The following is a 15,455-nucleotide window of genomic DNA, read 5'->3' on the forward strand; positions in this document are numbered from 1 at the left end:
GTTGGGGGCGATCAGGTAGGCAGGCAGGCAGTTGGGGGTGATCAGGTAGGCAGGCAGGCAGTTGGGGGCGATGAGGCAGGCATTGCCTCAAAGAGGGAGACCCAGGCCACAGACAGTGGGAGGGATGCTGGGTGGCTGCGATGGGAGGTGCTGGTGGCGGTGAACACTGCAGGGCGGGAATGGCGCCATGATGGCTCCTGAGCGGGCATGGCACCTGCAGCCTGGCCCAGGCCCCAGGGTGGCAGCCTCTCCCTGCAGCTTCTGCAGGGCTAGACTGCCACTCCTCCTGCAATAATGCCTGGGCAGATCCTGGACCCTTCCATGACTGCAGGCTCTCTGCCAGGGCTCGGCCCCCCTGACTGGACTCCCCAGCTTGGCCCTGACTGCAGAGGAGCTGAAATGCGCTGACATCCACAGCATTGGGGCCATTTTGTCCCTTTGCACTTGCTGGAGGTGAAACTGTGCAAGAGGCCTCAACCTGTAAAAAGTGAGCTAGACAAGGAAGAGGAGCAGAGGAAAAGGCACTGGAAAAAAAACAAAGTGGTGGCAACCCTATGCCGTTATAAGGAGTGGAAGGAGTTTCTGCAGCGGGAATCTGAGTGGCTGGACCTCATGAATGCGGAGCTGAAAACCCAGATGGAGGAGCTGAAGCAGGAGTGGCAGATCATCTTGATGCTCAGCCAGCATCACCCCACCTGCATTGTCAGGACTGACAGTGTTAAGACTCCCGACTCAGAAGGCAACCCACTGCTGGAGCAGCTGGAGAAGAAGTGACGATGAGCTGGGAGGAGGAGCAGGAGGAGGAGATGAGGAGAGGGAGGAGGAGGAGAGATGAGAAGAGGAGGAGATGAGGAGAGGAGGAGGAGGGTCCCAGAGGAATCTTCCTTGCTGCATAAAAAACTCTTCAATGAGGCTCTGCACAGCCAATATTGGCCAGGCTTTTTTTTTTTTTTTTTTTTTTTTTAAACTCAGATCAGCCACACCAGGGGAAGAAATCCAGGCTGATGAAACCCAGGATCAAGCGCTGAGACCAAAGTAGTCCTGAAGGGGGTGCTGTTCTGCCTGGCACCAGGCTTACAGAAGGCAAGACAGAAGCTCTGGGCTGGAGAGATGCCCAACCAGGCAGCTACGGCCACTTCTCCAGCCTCTCCGCCAGGGCACCCACCCAAAGGACCTCCGAGCAGCCAGGAAAAGCCATGATTTGCAACCAAAATTAGGCTGAGTATGGAACTGAGTGAAACTGCAATCTGCCTGCCCCCAGCCCTGACCCTGATCCTGATGCAAGGCTGGAGAAGGGCACAGTGCCAGGCCCTGCTGTACCTATCCACCATGGTCCAGCTAAGTCCTGCCTGGAGTGGCAGCAGGGGCGCACCCCTGCTGGCCCTGCTGGAGTTGCTGTGGGCATGAGACATGGTCGCCCTTGCAAAGCACATACTCACTGAGTGTTTACAGACTGGCTGTCCTGGCAGGGCTTTCAACTGCACATGTTTTTTATACTTTCTTTCTTTTTATATTTTTTACTAAAAAATATTTTATACAAGCAATATATAAATGGATTTCTATAATCACTCAATGTGATACAGTATAAATATGCTATGGTTTGTTTGTTATGAGCAGATATTAAACAGTTTTAGCTGTTGCATGTAACTTCTAAGTACTGTAGTCTCTGCATGTTGGGGGTGGCAGGGGCAGGGTGCCAGTAAACACTCTTAAAAAAGAAAAAGAAGAAAGAGGGATGCCCAGGCCACCAGCCGGCGACACTGGCAGGTATGCGGCCAGCCAGCGATCACCCCTCAGAGGGAGGCCCAGGCCAGCCAAACCATCGCACCCCATTCCTGTTGCATGCAGAGGGAAGCGACCAGTGGCAGGGGAGTGGTGGGTGGGGGAAGTGCTGCACAGATGGCAAGCAGTGGCAGTGGTAGGGGTGGGGCCAGCTGCCTTCAGCCTTGGGAAGGAAAGCCTCGATAGGCCCTGATCTCATGCCAGGGCTAAGGACACTACCTGAGGGGTCCCAGATTGTGAGAGGGTGCAGGCCGTGCTGAGGGACTTCCCCCTGACCCCCCAGTGCACGAGTTTTCATGCACCGGGCTTCTAATTATAAATAAGAAGGCTAACATAAAAGAAAGTTGCAAATACATACTTTTTCTTCTTTCTTCTCTTAGCTTCTTCAGAGAACACCCAGTTATGTAAAAATAAGTATCATAGGTGTATTCAGTACCGTCATCCCTATTGTCTGCAGTTTTAATATGTGCAGGTTCTGTTCTTCATGGTCAATCAGGAATGGAATATATCAAATGGAAAATAACAGGGATAAATAATTCATACGTTTTAAATTATTCACTATTCTGTGGAAATGGTGAATCTCATGCCATCCTCCTCTGTCCAACCCAGGACATCAATAAACCCTTTGTCCAGCCTATTCACTCTGATAACACTACCTGCCCTTTTCTCACTCAGTAGCCTTCTCAGTTATCATATGGGTAAGCCCTGTCATGGTATTGCACTGCTTATGTTCAAGTAAACCTGATTTTACTTCATACTGGCCCCAACATGCAAGAGTAGAGATGCTGGCAGTTTGGATATACCAAAGAGAAACCAACATTTTTATCAGAGGTAAGTTTACAATATATAAAAGCCCATAATATATTTAGGGTTTGGTACAATCCACAGTTTCAAGCATCCATCCACTGGGGGATCTTGGAATGGATTCCTCACTGATAAGGTGGGCCTGCTGTGAAATAGTAGCACAAAAAAGGGAAAGAAGTAAGAGAATTATATGGGATTAGCATTTCTAGATCTCCCTGGTATTTATTTAGTATCAGTCTAAAGTAGATTCTAAAATGATCAATGTTGATAGTTATACAACTCTGAATATAAATTTTAAAAACCCATTAAATTTCACAGTTTATATGGGCAAACTGTATTGTATGACTAAATAATTGCTAAAAATAGCTCTCTAAATTACAAATAGAGATTAAGGTCAGTTTAAAGCAATGGGAAGATATTTATGGTAAGAAAATTGTGATTCTTCCCATATTATAAGTTTCTCCAACATTTCTCCCCTCAAAGGCTATTCTGATTGCCTCCCTCTTAACTTAGCACTAGAGGCCCTGTGCACAAGATTCATGCACTGGTGGGGAGCGTGACCTGCAGGGATTGGCTGCTGTGTAAGTGCAGCTCATCCCTATTACTGGAGTGGCAGTGGACCTGCCCTTTAAGGGGCTGCTCCTGCTGCAGGAGCAGTCGCTCATCCCAATCAGCTGAATGGCACTCCACTGTGGAGCACACTGACCACCAGAGGGCAGCTCCTGCGTTGAGCATCTGCCCCCTGGTGGCCAGTGTATGTCACAGCGACCAGTCATTCCATCATTTGGTTGATTTACATATTAGGCTTTTATTATATAGGATACTTTGCATACTTAATTATTCTGATGTGGTATTTTTTTACTTATTCCTAATTGAGAAAGACCAGAGCAGCTGAAATATATTGGCTAATGTTGCCCAGTGTTGTGTTGCTCTACCTCATGGATCTTTCTCAAACTAATCAATAAACTTTTTTTTCTGCCCAATATTGGCCTGCTGAGTAATAATACCACAGCTGGGAGACTTTCTGTAAAGGTGTTGGCTGGCAGAGTCATGGTACAACCTTTTATATTTCGTCATGGGCTCAGGTATTTCTTCAAAGAAAGAGGTCTCCTGTGCAGTGTCAGGACCATGAGATCTTTCCAACTATACTTGCAGGGTCACTAGAACTGACTACCACCCCATACATTGTTGGCCCCCAAGTCCACTTTAGCTCCTGAATCCAATTTATCCCTCCCACAATGCTAATTTCTCTTTAATAACTTTCATGCATTATTTAATGTCACTGAACCAAATTATTAGTTGGTGATTATAGGAAAAACATTGAATCATATGAAAACTCTGCTGGAAATGGATCCAACCCGTATCCTGGTACAGCTGAAAACTTAACAATTTCCTCCTCGCATGTCACAAGGTCTCCATGCAAAGGAGCCTTACAAGGCAGTTTTTCTCAATCCTATCAATATCTTTATTCTCTTACTCATTGATATATACATGCTTTATAGTTATAAAACCTAAAGGGGAATTAAAATATTCCTTGATGAGTCGATGTATTTCTGGCTCATGAGAAGTTTCTGTGACTATACCAGTGGTCGGCAAACTCATTAGTCCACAGAGCCAAATATCAACAGTACAACGATTGAAATTTCTTTGAGAGCCAAATTTTTTAAACTTTTTCTAACGCAACTTCTTCAAAATAGACTTGCCCAGGCCGTGGTATTTTGTGGAAGAGCCACACTCAAGGGGCCAAAGAGCCTCATGTGGCTCGTGAGCCATGGTTTGCCAACCACTGGACTATACAGTCTGTGGTGTGGAACTTATCTGGTGGTGAAAAACAAACAAACAAACAATGAAACAAACAGCGATGTTCTATTTCATCGCTGAGGTACATCCCTAAAGAAAGATGTGCTTTAATGTAAGCCTGCAAGTAATTTTTTGATCATAAATTCACAAAGATGATTTCAATTTGCATAATAAAGAATTATATGGATAAGCAGTGTTTAAGGAATTATGAGACATAGCTCCTAAAATATATATCAGTTTTACCTTTCCTGTTTATTTGGTTTTGGAGAAGTCACTAAATGTCTCTGAACATCAGCATAATATGGCTGATAAATTTATTCCATCTGTTTTAATATATGTTTTTGTGAATTGCTATCAAGATATTTCAATAAAATTTTGATAAGCTAGATACAACCCACATATAGGCACACTCATGGAAACATATATTCTTATGTAAATGATTTGTACATAAATAATCATAATGATATGCATTGAAATCTATGTTTCAGTAGGGGCTAATGAGGAACGCTCAACAGATGAAACTGCAGGTGCCATAATAAAGGGACAACTGAAGACACAATCAATGGAATTCCTTGGTAAGAAGAATTTCAAAAATAAAATATTTCAGGCTTATTCATCCTTTTGGAGTTGAATTAAGTGTGAAACTTAAAGAACAAAAGTACCTGTAGGTTACTATTACATGGAGAAAAGTTTTGATGAATACCATCCTTTAATTAGTTAAATTCTTGCCTTAAGTGTAGTCATACTGAGGAGATACTTTGGGTTGCATTCCAGAGAATTGCAATAGAGTGAATATCACAAAACACAAGGCACATGATATTTGGGGTTTTACAAAGTGTATAAAATGATTATTACACTATACTGTAGTCTATTTTATGTATAATAACATTTTTATCGACAAAAATAATATATGTATTTAATTTAAAATAATTTATGGATAGAAACAGATAATAACCATTTGAAACTTCACTGAGTTGTAATTATTTTGCTGATGTAGGGTCTTACCCCAGTGTTGATGGGTGCTGTTTAATATACTGATGGTTGCTGAATGCGGTGGTAGATGTGGAAATTTCTTAAAATAAGATAACAATAGAGTTTGTCATATCAATTGACTCTTCTGCTCATGGAAGAATTCTCTGTAACATGCAGCCTGTGCAATAGCATTACTAGTGTACACCCACAGTAGAACTTCTTTTAAAATTGGAGTAGTACTCTCAAAACCTGCCACTTCTTCATCAGCTAAGTTTAGGTAATGTTCTAAAACTTTGCTGTCAATTCATTATTCTTCTCAGCTTCTTTTCTAAGAGTAGATTCCATCTCAACAAATCACTTTCTTTGATCATACTACATAAGAAGGTGATCCTCATCCATTAAAGTTGTATCATGAGATCACCGCAGAACTCCAGGCTATACTTCTTCAGGCTCCACTTATTATTCTAGTTGTCTTGATATTTTCCCCACTCACCAGTTATTTCCTTGATGGAAAACTTGAACTTTTTAAAGTCATTTAGGAGGGTCTGAGTCAATTTCTTTCAACTCCTGTTACTATTGATATTTTGACCTCTCACGTGAATCACAGGTTTTGTTAATGGCATAGATAACAGTGGGTCTAAATATTTTACAACTTAATGAATGTTTATAAACATTTTCTGAATGTTTACAACTTACTTTGCCCAGATCCACTGGGGCCATTATTATGTATGGTAGCTATAGCATTTTGAAATGTGCTTCTCATATAATAAGACTTGAAATTACTCAGAATTACTCATCTTCACCCATGTGCTTCAGAAGGGATGTAGTGCTGGCTGGTGTGAAACACCATTAATTTCATTGCTCTTCCCCTCAGAACTCTTGGGTGACCAGGTGCCTTGTCAATTTGCAGCAATATTTTGAAAATATTATCTTTTATGAATGGTAGGTCTTACCAGTGGGCCAAAATATTTAGAAAATTGTGTTATAAGCAGATGTGCTGTCAAATGGGCATTGTTGTTCTCATTATAGAGCACAGACAGAGGACATTGAACATACATGTGAAGGGTCCTAGGATTTTTAGAATGGCAAATGAGCACTGGGTTTTAAATGAACTTACCAGTTGAATTAAATCTTCATGATTTTGTCAGCCTGTTGTTTGAAACCCTGGAGGCAGTCACTGACTTTTGCTCCCTGGCTATGCAGGTTCCTATTGCCATTTTCTTAAAAAATAGGGCTACTCTGTTACCATTGAAAACCTGTTGTGTGGTGTGGCCACCTTCACTAAGTGTCTTAGCTAGAGTTTCTGGTTACTTTACTGTGGCTTCTCCAGGAGCACCTGCAGCTTACCCTGCACCTTTATGTTTAAGTAGATGGCTGCTTTTTTTTCAAACCTCCTAAAACAATCTCTGTGAGCTTCAAACCTTTTCCTGCAACCTTCATAGTATTGAAGAGAGTTAGGGTCTTGTTCTGGATTTGTTTGGCTTAAGGGAGTGTTCAGGTTGGCTTGATCTTGTACACAAATCACTAAACTATTATCCATGTCAGCAATAAAACTTTTTTGCTATCTTATCATTCTTAGTTGTCCCTAATTTAACACCTTTACTTTTCTTCAAGAACTTCTCTGTATTCTCAGTATAGATTACTGCCACCGCTTTCAGCCTATGTTGGCTTTGGAATGCCTTACTTACTAAACTTAATAATATCTAGCATTTGATTTAAGGGAGAGGTATGAGATTTGTCCTTTCACTTGAACATTTAGAAGCCAATGTGGGGTTATTAATCAGCATAATTTCAATATTGTTGTGTCTCTGGGATTAGGGAGAGCTAAGGTAATGGAAAAGGGCAGAAATGTTTAATGAGTACATCAGTCAGATAATGCACAGCATTTATTGGTTAAGGTTATCCTTTTATGTGTGCATGGAATTCTTACCAGGGACCAAATGTCTCTTTCATTAGTAAGAGTTATGTTTTTGGGATATTGCTCAAATAAGATTATATGCAAGTCCAGGGGAGAACGTGATGTGGTAACATTTTTTATTAGTGTGTATTTACCTTACTCATGTTTTGAAGTTCCATGCCCCTTTTCCCAGTCCTGAAAGAGGGGCATCTGGGGTTTCAGCAGAGCCAAAAGCAAGGCCAGAGTTCAGAGCCCCCCTATTTGAAGTTCATTAGTCCATTGTGTGGAGTCCTACCTGGCCTTGAGCCAAGTGGACGCAGGGTAGTACTTCCTCTGCCACAGGAGAGCAAGGAACCCGGTGCACCAGAGAGAGAGGAGACAGACAGAGTGCGTTTCTTGGTTTAAATGTTTAATATTCAGGTTTCATGTGCTTGCAGTAGACATGCCCATCTGGCCAATTACCTGTTCCCAAGGGTGATTGATGGGAAAGCACCTTCCCATGTCACTCTGACCTTACTGGGCATGCTTCCAAACTGCCTTTGTCCAGAGCCTAACCTCACTGATCAGTGGGTACAGAGTTGGGGAGTGTTAAGTTTAGCTTTTTGGCCAACCTGTATAAACAGCATTCCTATATTATCTGGTCTCTCCTTTATTATTTCCCTGTTATATAATACCCAGGTATTACAATGACTTCATTCCCTCCTCAGAAAAAAATATAACCTTTTTATAGTCATCTGAAGGGAAAATGGACAAAAGTCTCTGTCTTCTATATCTCCTTTCTGCTGTGAAGAGGGAGTAGATATGCCTATCTACGGGTTTAGGGTTTCTCCCTGTCTGACATTGGAAGGGGGAAGCAACAATGGAAAAGGAGTCTTTATGCAGGGAAGAGGAATTCTGCAAAATCAAGGTCAGTCTGGTGTCCCTGGGAGATGACACATGCGATGTCCAGATGGATGACATGTTGGAGAACGTGGCATTTTTCATGTATTTTTGGAAATGACAAACTTGACAAGAAGCTTAAAAGGCAAAACTCAAAAGTGAGGAGACTTATTACAACTAAAGCTTTAGTGAGTGGCAAATATCTTGTGACAAAGTAAAGACTTTCAGGGTCCCCAATTCTTTTGGAGGATAGACTTCCCTGAAGGCAGATGTGTCTCACTTGTCTGAAGCCCTTTTGTCCACCACACTGAATCTAAATTAAGCTAAGGGAAACATTCTAAGATTTTCCCTGTGAGAAACCCTGGTCCTTTTCTGACAGACCAGTTTGGACAGAAAAGGAAAACAGTTTCAAGTGAAGTGAATAAACCTTTCATGTTTCATTGATTCAATCGTAAGTCCAGACTGCTGAGTCTCATTGCAGATGGTGATTCAGATGGCTTCTAATCTGAGGTCTATGTTGTGAACACAAGCAATTAGGTACACAAGGACATAGGCATACATGCTATAAAATTGGAAACAAATAGAAAACAAAGGTTAATGCAAATCATAAACTAGTTGTGAAGAAATCCAAAGGCCACGCTTTTGCTGGAAAGCAAGCAAGCAGTGACAATCTGATAGTTTGTCTGAAGTTAGAACAACTTTCATGTCTGGTGATGTCATTAGGTGTTGAGGTCTATATTGCATATTCAGACACAGCCTTAAAATCAAGACATTGAAGACAGTTAACTGTAATAGAGTCCAATATCTACAATTGGGTATTGTGGTTTCCATTGAAGCACAATTTTTCTCTCCCTAAGATTACCCTCATGTTAAAGAGACTGTATTAAGTTTGACTTTATTATTTGCATAAGCACAACCAGAGTAATAATTTGTCAAAATGATCCCACTGGCTTTTGAAATCTTCTCTGTTGGAATCTCATCCTAATATATAAAAACCCTGGTTCCATCACAACCGTGGCTCAACCAACTGGATGTCAGTCCTGCAGTCAGCACTGGATTGTTGTGGCAACCCAACACTGACTGCTGCAGCTGCAGATGTGGTGACCCAGCACTGACTGCTGAGGGGGCTGTGAATCAGGCCCAGCGAGAGGCCTGAAGACAGAAGCAGGGTCTGATCTGTAGCCTGTGTGGCAGCTGTTGATCAGCACTTGCCTCTCTCTTTCTCTCTGGGCTGGACCAGCTGCCGTGCCTTCATTTCTCTCCAGGCCACCACTGGGTCTGCTGATCAGCCAGGCATTTCTGATCAGGCTGTGTTGATAGGCCCAGAGACACTGACTGGTATAGAAACCTGTCAATCAGAACCAAATATGGGTGAAGTGTGAGAAGCCAATGACTGCCTAGAAGGCAGAGCTTTTGAAACTGACTGGCATAGAAACTGAACAGTCAGAACAAAATCTGGATTAACTGTGAGAAGCCAATGGCTGCCTAGGAGGTGGAGCTTTTGATGCTCACTGGCATAGAAACCAACCAATCAGAGCAAAATATGGGTGAACTGTGAGGAGCCAATGGCTGCCTAGGAGGTGGAGCTTTTGATGCTGACTGGCATAGAATCCAACCAATCGGCCAAATTGGCCAGCAGAGGAGGGCAGCTGGGGGCGAGATCAGGCTGGCAGGGGAGGACAGTTGGGGGTGAGTAGGCAGGCAGAGGCAGTTAGGGGTGATCTGGCTGGCAGGGGAGGGCCATTGGAGGCTTAATTAGTCTGGCAGGGGAGGGCAGTTGGGGGCAACCAGACCAGCAGGGGAGGGCAGTTGGGGGCACAGTCAGACCAGCAGGGGAGGGCCACTGGGGGCAAGATCAGGCCAGCAGAGGAGCCCAGTTGGAGGTGTGATCAGACCAGCAGGGGAGGGCAGTTAGGGGCAAACAGGCAGGCAGGCAGATGCAGTTAGGGGCAATCAGGCAGGCCGGCAGAGGAAGTTAGGGGTGATCAGGCAGGCAGGCAGGTGAGCAGTTAGGAGCCAATGGTCCCATATTGCCAGAGGGATGTCAACTGCTGGTTTACTGCAGTCGGACATTCTACAAGAGGTCCTCAATTGGAGAGGGTGCAGGCTGAGCTGAGGGAATCCCTCCTCCATGCACAAATTTCATGCACGGGGCCACTAGTTTGTTTATAAGAAATTTTTAGATTGCACTCTAGTGAGCCAGCCCCTCATGTTGGATAAGTGAAGACCACAACAGCTATCACATAGTACCTGTGATACCAGTTTGGGTCATGTTCTTCAGTCTTTGAAGTTCCAAAGACATCTTGAGCTGAAAACTATCTTTGCTCCTTCCCTGAAAAGATTGCCATGAACCATGAGACCAAGCTGGTATCAGGCCAGCTTTACAAGTGGCTCTTGATTGGCTTCAATCAGTTTGAGGGTCAATCTCAATTCATTAAGGCCTTCTGGTGGCATCCAGAATTTCAGACATATCTCCTTTAGACATGGCAATTATGTCAATGTCTTAGTCCAGCGGTCAGGAAACTCATTAGTCAACAGAGCCAAATATCAACAGTACAACGATTGAAATTTCTTTTGAGAGCCAAATTTTTTAAACTTAAACTTCTTCTAATACCACTTCTTCAAAATAGACTCGCCCAGGCCGTGGTATTTTGTGGAAGAGCCACACTCAAGGGGCCAAGGAGCCGCATGTGGCTCGGGAGCCACAGTTTGCCAACTCTGTCTTAGTCAGTAAGACCACATAGTTTAGAATTGGTATTATTGGATTTATGCAAAGAAATGCATTGGCATAACTCACTCATTAAGATTTGCCCAACTCTGGAGGTATAAGATAGAAAGGAAAAGGAACTAAATGAGCAATTAGCAGTCCCTAATTATTAAACATGTTTTATAACCTTTTAGAAACATAGGCTTCTTATTGGAAAACATCAACATGCACTGATTTAGCAAACCAGAGATGAATTGAGCTAAACTGATTGTCTTAAATAGCTTAGGCTCAAATGTGGTCTACTTTAATTCACTAGCTTGTAGTCACAGGTGAACTTAATTAAATTGATTGGCTCAGATAAGTTTAGGCTCAGATGAGATCTCTTTCTCTGAATCTGCATTCCATGCCAGGGTGTGGGCACTTTTGAGGAATGAAAATTGTATTGTTGTTCATTTCAAGGAGAAAATGAAAACTCTGGAATGGAGAGAGATTGGAAAGCTGAGGAAATGGTTGAGTGTCTTCAATATTCTCAAGCTTTCTGGTCATGTGCCAGAGCCTAGGATTTTCCTAGGACCACCCACTGCCAGTCTCTGCATCCAGAGATTGGTGTTTTGCCCTTCCTTTCCCACACTGGGGCAGAGACCTTTCCAAAATAACAATACAGTTTTGCCCAGTAGTGAAGGGTTAGAATGTTAGTACTGATCTGGCATCCTTGGATTGAACTTAGTTATCTCCACACAGAAGATTCTTTTTGCCTCTGATCTTATTGGGAGCTTTCATAGAACTTAGACTCTGCATTCCAATAGATGACTCAGATAAGACTTTTTGAAGACTGGGCACTAGCACTAGAAAGGCAGTTAAAGGCAGACAGTTTTCTTTGAAAAACCCAGCATAAAATTTCATACCAGCGTGGGGCACTCTCCCAGAATGGAAATTGTTAATTTTGAGGAGAAAAAAAAAACAAACAAACACAAAAAGCTGAGTGAGGGATGATGCCTGTCTATGCTCAGGAGCCAACAGGGAGAATGGACACGTGCCTGCAGTTCAACAAAGTTTCTAGGAGTGATACAGAAGATAGAGGGTGGGGCCACTGCAATGGCAGCTTTTCCTAATGTATCAAATGGGGCACTTTTCTCCCCCTATTCTCTAGCACAAGCACCAGGAGGTCAGAGCCCTGCATTCCTGAAGTCTGCAGGGCTGAGTGTGGGGAGGGGCAAGGAGAATTTTAGGCATCCTTTTGGAAGGAGGTGTCTCAGTCACCTGTAAATACATCATATTCCAGCTGAGGGAGAAAAAGAAAAATCAGATTTATTCTGCACCTCACAGAGAGGGTGGGGGCATGGTTTTTAGCACCTGGCTTAAAGAAACTCAGACAGAGGGTTTCTGGGAAAGTCACCCTTAGACTCCAGTTCCCAGCCATCCAAGGGCCCAGAGCTTAGCACCTTCTATAACTGATGCCCAGCTCTAGGGACACTGTTAACATGCTTTCAGAGTGGAGATGAGGTGCTGTGAAGTCAGCATTACTCTGTATGCCTGGGAAGCTTCTCAAATCTCCCAGGCCAGACACAGAGCCTATTAAACTGAAATTCAGTGTGTGTCCCATGAAGGTTCCCAGACCCGAATACTATGGTAGTGGCACTGAGGAAGCACACAATCCATTTGCAGGGGCTAGGGTAGCTACAGCTGTGGGGGCTTCTGTGCCAGCCATAGCTCCAGCTGGAGACACAGCTGGATGCCCCACTCCCATGAGGTTGGCCTTGAGTCTGAAGCGGCAAAAAGCAGAAAGTGAATTGCACATATAGGAATTAGAATATGGGAGAAAGAGAGATTCCCAGAATAGGGAAGCTAAATTCCATTTCTTGCTGGGCTTCTCAGGTTCTCGGTCAGTCTTCACCTTCTTTGCTGCTTCATCCTCTGAGTCCTGGAATAGAGTAATTTTTCCCATGCATTTCACAGGTCCACTCTCCTGCTTATTATACTCCTGGATTTTAAACTGGACATCCAGTGGGTCCAGGCTGCCTGTCACTACTTGAACCAATTGAGCAGAGACATGGTTGAATCATATACTACTTTGAGTGTCTATTCCAATAATGTGGCCAGTATGGGAGAACAGTAGGTCTTCCACAAAAATCTGCTCTGCACGCCCTTCCCCCATTTACCCCTCACCCCTCACTCCCACCATAGGCCAGCTTCTTATATTGGGTAGGACAAAGATTATATGGGAAAGTAGACAAAAGGAATAAAAATGGGCATAATGATGACAGATTACAGGAAATGCAGGCTGTCATTGGGTAGCCTGGAACTCCATTATTTTGGCAACAAGGTTGTTAATTTTTCCATGATGATAGATAGTTCTTCACTTACTGGTCCTAGCCAGTTTAGAATGAGCAAAACAATCATGGCTAACAGAGCATGATTAATATTTCTTATCATATTAGCTGGACCCCAATATTCTATTTCTGCCCCTAACATTCCCCTCTGCTATTTCTATCATATCTATGAGATTAGTTTTAGGTCAAAGGTCTCATCCTGCTGGACTGCATGTGCTTCTGTCTTGAAAGCAGTTCCTGGGAACTGAGTACAGCAAATGCAGGCTCAAAAAAGAGGAAGATATTGAATACAGCAGCATACAATCAGACTATAAACTGTAGAAAAAATAAATTCCCACAATCTAGACAGGCTGCATATCCAAGAGGTTAACTTGGATTAGTCAAATTGAAAATTATTCTCATTGTTTTACCTTGGGGATGGTTTCCCTAATTTGTTGAATGTTGATTTTTTATCAATTAAGAATTGTCAGATTAAAACAACACATTCCTTTGAATTCCTTTGAAGTGCCACAACAGATGTTAATGTCACCTAAGGAGGAATGCATGAGGCCAAATATGGTAAGGGATTATGAATTTACTAGAGGCCCAGTGCACAAAATTCGTGCACGGGGGGGGGGGGGGTGGTGGTGTCCCTCAGCCCAGCCCGCACCCTATCCAATCTGGGACCCCTCGAGGGATGTCCGACTGCCCGATTAAACGGGCAGTCGGACATCCCTCTCACAATCCAGGACTTCTGGATCCCAACTGCTCGCCTGCCTGCCTTCCTGATTGCCCCTAACTGCTTCTGCCTGCCAGCCTGATCATCCCCTAACCACTCCCCTGCCAGCCTGATTGATGCCTAACTGCTCCCCTGCCAGCCTGTTTGCTCCTAACTACCCTCCCCTGCAGGCCTGGTCACCCCTAATTTCCCTCCCCTGCAGGCCTGGTCACCCCTAACTGCCCTCTCCTGCAGGCTTGATCACCCCCAAATGCCCTCCCTTGCAGGCCTGGTCCCTCCCAACTGCCCTCCCCTGCTGGCCTGATTGCCCACAACTGCCCTCCCTTGCAGACCTGGTCCCTCCCAATTGCCCTCCCCTGCTGGCCATCTTGTGGCAGCCATCTTGTGTCCACATGGGGGCAGTCATCTTGTGTGTTGGAGTGATGGTCAATTTGCATATTATTCTTTTATTAGATAGGTTTATATAGGATAGAGGCCTGGTGCATGGCTGGGGTCCAGCTGGTTTGCCCTGAATGGTGTACTGGATCAGGGTGGAGGTTCCCTTAGGGCATGGGGCAGCCTGGGTGAGGGGCCTGTGGTGGTTTGCAGGCTGGCCACACCCCTGGTGACCCAAGTGGAGGCCCTAGGAGGCCCTGGTATCTGGGATTTATTTATCTTCTATAATTGAAACTTTGTAGCCTTGAGCGAAGCCGAGCCTCCTGCTTGCTCTGAGGCCACAACCATTTTTGTTGGGATTTATTTATCTTCTATAATTGGAACTTTGTAGCCTTAAGTAGAGGCCAAGGCAGGCCAGGGCAGGTGGAAAGCTTGGCTTGCTCCATTGCCGGGGAAACCCAAGCCTCCTGCTCTCTCCGTGACCGCAGCTATCTTGGTTGGGTTAATTTGCATACTCACTCCTGATTAGCTGGCTGGCGTGGCTTGTGGGTGTAGTGGAGGTATGGTCAATTTGCATATTACTATTTTATTAGATAGGATTAGGTGATCTGGATACCAGATGGTTGAGCCACAAAATGTTGTCAGCACCCAGGGACAGGGAGTCAGAAGTTTTAAAGGACTCTAGTCAGACTTTTTCAGCAGGGAAATCTCTGGGCAGGTCTGGATCCTGGGAAAGTGCAGATGGGAAAGATAATGGTCCTAAAATGTAGAAAGTGGGTTTAGTAAGTGGAATGTTGTCTAAGTGAAAGAGAATGTCAGATGTAAGGTGGACTAAAGGTCAGGTCCCTGGAGTAGGTCTCGATACAATGATTCCAACAGACCTAACATTCCAGCTTTTTTGATTTTTGGAGTAGGGGCAGAGTTCATACCTTCCATAGTTACTCCTGCTGAAGGGGAACATCTAGATCACAGGGGGATGGACTTTGATTGTAGTTGTTTGGAACACTGTATAGATTCCTCATGGTTGGAGTGAGGGGTGCAGAAACATGATTTACCTGAAAGACTGGTTGCTGAAGGCTCAAAAGCAGTCCTAAAGGAAAGGTGAGAAATGGCGCAGAATACATGGGCCAAAAACAAGGATGAGGAATAGGAATTTCAATGATCCTATGAAGGGAAGTAGCCAGGTAAAAC

General features: G+C 44.0%; 1 pseudogene across 1 annotated transcript; it reads left to right on the forward strand.

Annotated features, from left to right (window-relative positions):
- The first annotated feature begins 294 nt into the window (after positions 1-294).
- On the forward strand, positions 295-774 carry LOC308257041 (jun dimerization protein 2-like; annotated as a pseudogene). The gene has a single exon. The product of its transcript is annotated as a jun dimerization protein 2-like (transcript).
- The last annotated feature ends 14,681 nt before the right edge of the window (positions 775-15,455 follow it).

This window comes from Plecotus auritus, assembly GCF_963455305.1.
Source record: "Plecotus auritus genome assembly, chromosome: 1".
Classification (NCBI taxonomy): domain Eukaryota; kingdom Metazoa; phylum Chordata; class Mammalia; order Chiroptera; family Vespertilionidae; genus Plecotus; species Plecotus auritus.